Below are 8690 nucleotides of genomic sequence, written 5' to 3' on the forward strand. Positions count from 1 at the left end.
CATATTTGATATCTATTTATTCTCCACATTTTTATTTATTATTTATTATTATACAGGAGCCAAGCAACAACATTTATTGGGTTGTTTTACATCCATCAGCGTCCTGGCTCCTCAGTACAACATGGCTAAAGGTGCCATATACATATAGAAACTTTAAATTATTATTATTTATTTTAAATTATTTGTACAAATTACTTTTTACGCTTTGCATTGTTCATATTAGATGTCATCTATTTATTCTCCACATTTTTATTTATTATTTATTATTATACGGGAGCCAGGCAACGACATTTTGTTGGCAATTTCACTGCTGTGTTATTGTGCAATGACAATAAAGAAAGTCTATCAATCTATATAAACATGACTTCAAACACAATGACTTCCTGTTCAGTGCAAAATAAGCTTAAAAGTCAAATAATTCTACAGAAACTGTAGTCAAGAAAATTATAATGAAATTACCTCAGCAGCAATATAAAATAGTATATGCAAACAGAAAAAATCCAAATAAAAATGGAGGAAAAACAAGTTGTCGTAGGTTGAAAAATACTTTACTACACCAATTCTCCTTATGTCTCAGGCCAAAGTCACATGTACTGTACATGTATGTACACGCAACGGCTACTTTGGATTTCGGAGGCACCGAACAATATTCAGCATTCTTTTTTTTGGACAGCCCTCACAAAGCAGATTGATTTTACCGGCCCCCGAAGGCACACGGCTCATTGGGCGCACAATGTGCCCACTCCCACTTTTGTGCCACAACCTGTAATCATTTACATTTTGATGGTTCTGTGCTTGCGATGCATACTGATTTTATTTCAAGGTCAAAGCTGCAACACCGAAAAGGGGAAAGAAAGCCTCGCTAGAATCAAGGAATTTGGTAGAATCTGTCTAGAACAGAGGTGGGCAAACTACGGCCCGGGGGCCACATCCGGCCCGCCAAGTGTTAAAATACGGCCCGCATGTTCTTTCCAAAATATTTTGTTGAAACTTAACATACAACCTGGCATCCATCATGGCTTGAGCCAACTTTTTGATGGTTTCGGTAGCTTTTTTATTCATTCATTTTCTATTGCTTATCCTCACGAGGGTCGCGGCGGGTGCTGGAGCCTATCCCAGCTGAGTCGCCAATTAACCTAGCATGTTTTTGGAATGTGGGAGGAAAGCGGAGTACCCGGAGAAAACCAACGCATGCACGGGGAGAACATGCAAACTCCACACGAGGGTGGGATTGAACTCGGGTCTCATAGCTGTGAGGTCTGCACGGTAACCACTCGACCGCCGTGCAACCCGTACTTTTTGTTTTTATTCATTTGTTTATTTGATGTGGTCTGCTGTTTACAAAGCGAAAATATATAAATACAAAATATATAGTCTGGCCCCCCCGTCAATTTTGTTAAATCAATGTGGCCCCCCCGAGTCAAAAAGTTTGCCCACCCCTGGTCTAGAACAATATCTTTTCAAAAGTTTCAATTGGTTTCCTGACATTCTACTTAAAAATAACCAACTGCGAGAAGAAAAAACGCTATCAAGCAATTGTATGTAAAAAAAAAAAAGCAATAATTGTATTATTTTGTTGATATGGTTGGATTTATGTATTGTTAAGTGAGCCTGAACATTTTCAAGTACTTGTATCAGTATTTGCAATACTGTCCCTGTGACAGTGACACCTTGGTTAATGTGTTTTTTTTTCATTAATGCCAAAAATTTACCTTGGTTTGCATACAGTTTCGCAATAGCGTTCGTCTGGTCATGTTATTAATTGATTCGATCCCAAAAATTTTCAAATGCTATCAATTTTTCATGATTTTTCAAAATGGTATATCCCAAAATAAAGGTTTTACTCTCATCTTTCATCAGAAAAAAATATGTTTCTACCTTTTTCTGTTCTTTAGTAATCAGAAGTAGAATATAGGTAAGTTTCAGCAAAATATCAGTTAATATAAAAAAAAAAGTGGGAAAAAAAGCTATTTGTGAAAAGATACATTTCAAGCATAACTGACACAAATGTAGCCATATTCTATATATTTGGCCAAATGTCTAAACAAGGATGCCATAACAAACAACACAAAAAAGGTTGTTTGAAATAACAATTTTTATATAACACCGTGAACTATGTAAAAAAAAAAAAAAATTAATTTAATTTTAAAAAAAAACTTACACGCAAGATGCCTTTTCACTTCCTGGTTAAATTCTTATAAAATGTGTTTTTTTTCTATTATGTGGGAGTTTTTTTCACTGAAAAAGCTGGAAAAAAAACGTAAAAAAATACGTCTTTGGGAGCGAATGAGTTTTTATTCAACTCCATTCATCTGTAAAGAGTATTTTGAAAAGCGCTATACAAATAAAATATATTATTATTATTATTAATACACTACCTGAGTCCAACTGTGTTCTTAATGTATTTTATATCACCAAACTTTCTTGCTAGCATGCTAATATATTACTTGCTACTACACGGAAACAGGAAGCGGAAGTTGATGCTGGAGCTTTTTGCTAACTAACACAGCTAATCTAAAAAATATTTACCAAAATACTTTTTTGTAGTTTAAAATAAATGAACTTTTACCTTCATTAATCAAGACGTGATTGTTGACAAAGACACAACGTGGATCAACAAGATCAACAAACGCCAGACCTTTGTGTTTTGCCATGGTTTTTATTCTTGACTCCAGTCGTCTTTCTAACCCTCTTTGGCTCTAATTTGGGTTATTTTGCAGCGCCGATCAAAACAAAAGGAGAGACTTGAAGTGAGAAACACTTTATATGTTCTATAGCAGGGGTGCTCATTAAGTCGATCGCGAGCTACCGGTCGATCGCGGAGGTGGTACTGGTCGATCGCGGAGGTGGTACTGGTCGATCGCGGCGTGACATTAAAAAAATATCATCCTAGCATCAATGCCGTCACTTGATTGATATACAGGGCAGCCATTCAGATGACAACTGAATGTTGCCCTTCGGGCGACCAATCAAATCAAACAACGTCTCTAAGTGCAGCAGAACTTACGATGTCAGCCTATCATCCATCCCCGTTACTTGATTGACATACAGGACAACCAGTCAGATGACAACTGAATTTTGACCTTTAGGTCACCGCTCATGCGTAAACAACGATGCAAAGTGCTAAGCTAGTCGGCGAATTGCGTCAGATTTTAAGCCCTCGCTAAAGTTTATGGTCACTAAAATGAGTGAAGGAGCTGGACCAAGTAAAAAGGCAAAAACTGGACCAAGTAAAAAGGCAAAAAACATATCACTTCCATACGGATATGGAATATTATACGGATATTGTGAAACGGATATTATCCATGACTGATAAACATTTGGAAGTGTGCTTGAGGCTGGCTATCAGCAGCTACTGTCCGGACTATGCATCCCTGGCTGGTTCAATTCAGTGCAAGTCATCAAAGTAAACTCAGGTAATTACAAAAAATGTTAATAGTTAATTATGTGTGTTTTGCAATATTGGCTCATTTGGTTATGTAAGGTACATCAACATACATTGTACGTACAAATAATCCTCAATACATTTGAAAATAAATAGATGTTTTGCATTTTTGTAGTGGGTAGATCATTTTGACTCGCTCATTTTAAAAGTAGCTCGCATGCTGAAAAAGTGTGAGCACCCCTGGTATAGAGAATCAATATTGGCATATTTACTTGTTAAATGCGCATTATCACCCACCCCAATACCGACCGCGGCTTCAAATGATCAGGCTTAGTACACAATAAAGCGGACATTTGCAAGGCTCCAGACTCCAAGGACTTCCATTGAATTTGGACGTCATGTCGGAAAGAATGCTTTTTTCTATGGATGTGAAGCCTCTTCTGTTGAACCCTCCAAGGACACGTTTTTGTGCTATCCTGTAATAGAAAATGTAACACCTTCGACTAAAGGTTGACGACGCCAATATGCCACAGTCGCCATGGCAGCAAGATAAAGCCTGCTTACAAATCTTTTTCAATAAGTCGTGCGGGAATTAAAAATCAGTGGGGAATCGAACTTCTTTATTGTTATAGTAAGCGGACTGGCACGCAATCACGTGGCATAGGAGACTTCAATTACTGAAGTGGTTGTGTTTATGTGTTTATTCTCCATAATGATTACCAATATTTAGTCTCCACTCCTGACTGAAAATTATGATCTCGTCCTTTTTTTTTTTTTTTTCAAAAAAAAAAAAAGATTAAAGACACACATTTTTAATCAGGCTTTTAACTAATATTTTTTAACTTTTTTGTTTTTATCTTTTTAGTCCTATTTTTTGCTTTTAGTTTTTATTTTTTTTTGTTTTTAGCTTTTAGCTCCAGTGTTTCCTCAGGGGGGGTCCTCCACACTGGGGGCTGTGTCAGGTCTGCTGAGGGGGGCACCCTCCATACTTGGGTCCCTTCGACACGGCCGGCTGGGGGTTCCTCCCTTTAATGTGGGGGTCCGCCCGTCTGTCGGAGTCGGGGGGGCGGGCCCGGGTGCTGGTCCCCCGATGGCACGGCCCCAAAGGTGGCGTTTCCTTGGTGCTCAGTGCCATGCCATGTCTCCCTACTGTGTGTGATTGTGTGTGATTGTGTGAGTGTGTGTGTGTGTGTGTGTGTGTCTAGTATGGAGGGTGGGAGGGAGGGGCTTTCTTAGTAATTATTTTTCTGTTTAATTGTGGTAATTTTAATTCTGTAAAGCACTTTGTGTTGCATGTCTTTGCAGGAAAAGTGCTATACAAATAAAGTTGATTTGATTTTCTATCCATTTTCTGCGGGGGGCGGGGTACACCCAGGGCTGTTTGCCAACCAATCACAGGACACTTTATGGAAAACTGTAATTGAATAACAATAAAATATGTTTTGTGTTAATAGTTTTGGCTTTCTGGAATGGATGAATAGGATTTCTTATGTAAAAAATAGATTTAGCATCCGTTTCGGTTATTGTCAGACCTTCTAGAACGAGGTATCGCTTCTTGACTTTTTACACAGCCACAGCATATTGATAAAGGAGATTTCTTTCATTGGCTAAAAAAAAAAAAAAAAAAGCCTCCCGACCCATTAAAAGCTGACGTTTTTTCCACAGTGTTTTTCCTCTCCTGATGCGTGAGGATGTGTTGTGTGCCCGAGATGCCTCTGAGTCACGTTTCTTCCACTATCATCCCACTCAAACGCAGACGGTGCCTTTGGCTGCAAATGTGATGCCAGTGATACATCGAGACGCTGCTAATCAAATGATGCTAATGAAACAAAGAGGCCCGCGGTGGCGCTAGCTTGGTACCGGCCCCCCCGTCTCAGATGATAAACACACTTCATCTCCCGGCGTTGCATTCCCAACATCCAGGCGACTGTTGACATACTTTTTTTTTACTCCTTGGAAAAAAATAACACAATTAAGAAAAAAAATCAACAAATATAAGCACCACCAAGATTTTGAAAAATGTTGAAAAAATTGCACATTTTTCGTAAAAAAGTCAATCAGTGTGTTTGATCACTCCTTTATCTTAATATCTTAATCATTGGCTGTCGTTTTGGTCTTCGGACTCCAAATGTGGCTACGTATTTACCACGGCGACGCTTTGTTTTTAAAACAAACAAGCAATGTGTTAGTTAGTTTGGAGCTGGTTTTTGTCCCACGGAAAAGTTATAAGTGGACATCATGTTCACGGGGTACATGCTAACTGTGTGGTTGTTTAATGAACATAAACACATTGTGTGTCCAGGACAGATTTGGTTTGAATGAAAATATTAATTTGGATTATTTGACTCTGTTAATTTTAATATGCAGTTAATCCATGTGATCGGTATTTTTATTGGCAGATTTCACTCATGGATGGATCGGAATCGGGAGCATAAAACCCTGACCGGAGCATAGATGGATGGTTTTTCACACTGGATAAGTAAAAAAAAAAAAGAAGAAAAAATGAATTTCATTTTTGTTTTATGAAAGAAATCTGAATTTATTGTTGAAATGCTCTTTATAAATAGGTTAAGTAAAAAAAAAAGTAGCAATATTTTTTTCCATGTAAAGAAATTGGCTATGTAATAAAAATTAAATTAAATAAATAATTTATAATTAAAATAAATTATAAATAATAAAATAATATATTATAAATATATTACATACATGCAAAATAATAAATTATAAATAAAAATTAATTATTATTAAAATAATTAAATAAAATAGCAAATTTGACAACAAAAAAGTGGAAAAAATGTTTAAACAATTACATTAGACAAAAATAAATGTATTTATTTTCAAAACAGTCTATTTTTATATTTCACTTTGTCCACAAAAAATACATTGACCGACTGTATATAATATTAATATAGTATTTGGATAATCAGGAAAAAAAATTAAATTTCCTGCTAATGGAAACAAAATAAAGAAATCATTTAAAAAACATGTGACTGACATTTTTACACACGCTGGCATAAATCAGGCTAAATTTAGCCCTCAAAGTGTGATGCAACACTGTGCACGAGCTTACCTTTCCTCTGGATTCATTAAGACGCTGCCGGGTGAAGCCACGCTATGATCTCTCACCGCACGATGACACGACGGCAGCTGAGCTGGATTAGAGGCTTCTGCTGATCAACTGGGAAGGATGAAGTAAATATGAAATCATCTTTTTGGTCCATATTAGTATCTGTCAGTGGCTCCCTTTTTATTTGCATGCAAAGTTACTTACGAGTTTGAATTCTCAACCTTGAATGGACGGAACTCACCTTGTGTTGTTCTCAGTTACCAGTTTAGATGTTCATTGAATTTACACACAAACACAAACATTAACACAGCTAATGTGCAAACTATTGTGATCATGTGGTATTGAGACTTCTACTCATACTGTAGCATAATCCCCCTCCGCAGCTAAATAAAGGCAAAAAAGATGAAAATAATGGAGGCGTACTGATAAGTATCCCACATACTTACAGGAGTGAAGTGTTGTGATAGGCCGCTGAAGAGCCTGCAGTTTCCTGAGCAAATCGTGGACTCGCACGCTGCCGCACATTACAGCATCTTTGTAGGACGCTTCGATCCATCAACGCTGTCGTGTTTCCTGTCCTGGCATGTGCTAGCTTCTCCCAACAAACATGCTCTGGTGGATGTCTATGTGGGGTTCCATATCGTTGTGTGATTAATATAATATATTATATAATGCTTTATATATCACTATATTGACGGTTACTATGGTACCCATTATGGCATTGGATGCTCATATCACCAAGTACTTTGGTACGAGGTACATTATAACAGTTAGTGATTGTAAAAGTACCAGATGGAGGGGTAGGATTTAATAAGCTTTGCTTCTTCCTACTCCTTTTGGACATGTGGAACTGGGAACTGATTATGGGATGCACTCAATTGGAATCTGATGCATGTTCAAATGAAATTAAACCATTTAAAAAAAAATTAATAAAAATAATAAAATAAAAACTCAAATTATATTAGGAAAGCAGGAAGTGAACAAATGTAACAGTTAGTGATTGTAAAAGTACCAGATGGAGGGGTAGGATTTAATAAGCTTTGCTTCTTCCTACTCCTTTTGGACATGTGGAACTGGGAACTGATTATGGGATGCACTCAATTGGAATCTGATGCATGCAAAAATAATAAAAAAAATAAAATAAAAACTGAAATTATATTAGGAAAGCAGGAAGTGAACAAATGTAACAGTTAGTGAGGGGTAGGATTTAATAAGCTTTGCTTCTTCCTACTCCTTTTGGACATTGGGTGTTATTGACCTGGATACACTCAATTGTAATCTGATGCATGTTCAAATGAAATTAAACCATTACCATTACCATTACCATTACCATTAATTCAGGTGTACATGTAGAAATAAAGATTGTGAACGGCGCCTCCACTCCACCGCCTTCCATGGCGTTTAACAAGATTTAAATGTCACATGGATCTTAGTTTGAGTGCACTAAGGCTCATAATCACTGGTGTGTTTTACTCCAAATTGATGCGTTTCTATATTTAGCCACAACTCTTTGGAATATCAATGAAATCCTCGTCTTGCCCTTTTGTGCTGCCGTTTATGGCACCGGCGTTATTGAACAGGCAACCACTGTAATGCATATGTCAATTATTCATGTGTTGTTATGACTTAAAGCTGTGCATATTTTTATTCCGGTGCTAACTAAGTGAAATGGGGGCATTTTGTTAAGAGCTATGGTAGAATCCAGAATACTACCTTGCCTGTACTTTGAAACTTACATTGCACTGACCAGAAAGTCAACATTTTAATGTCTTGTTTACAACTTTCACGACCACAAAGTTCAAGAAGAAGACTTGATGAGTCGCTCGACTAAAGCAGTTCACGTAATGTGGTACTTTTTACTGTAGTTATGCGTATTTTCAGTGTATTGATCCATACCTACACCTTTTCATCCATTGTGTTGAGTTCCTCTTCCCTCCTTCCCCAGGAGTGTAGGATGGAGAGGTTCTTCCCCGGATTAAAAAAAAACGCACTCCCCAGCTCAGACTGTTTACATCTCCTTGGCACGTCTGTGGCTGTTTCCATGGTAACCCAAGTAAAGATAGTAAGATAGTTGCAATGCCTCAAGAGATACGGTGCCACAAATGGTGCTTAACGCCGGACGTGAGCTGAAGTGTAAATAGATGAACAGAAAGACGGGGGTCCAACCTTCCCTACGTGTCCTTGTTCACGATTTTACAAATATTTCTCCCAAAGTTGCCATTTTAGCATGCAAATGTA

This window comes from Doryrhamphus excisus, chromosome 3, assembly GCF_030265055.1.
Source record: "Doryrhamphus excisus isolate RoL2022-K1 chromosome 3, RoL_Dexc_1.0, whole genome shotgun sequence".
In the NCBI taxonomy this organism is placed as follows: Eukaryota; Metazoa; Chordata; class Actinopteri; order Syngnathiformes; family Syngnathidae; genus Doryrhamphus; species Doryrhamphus excisus.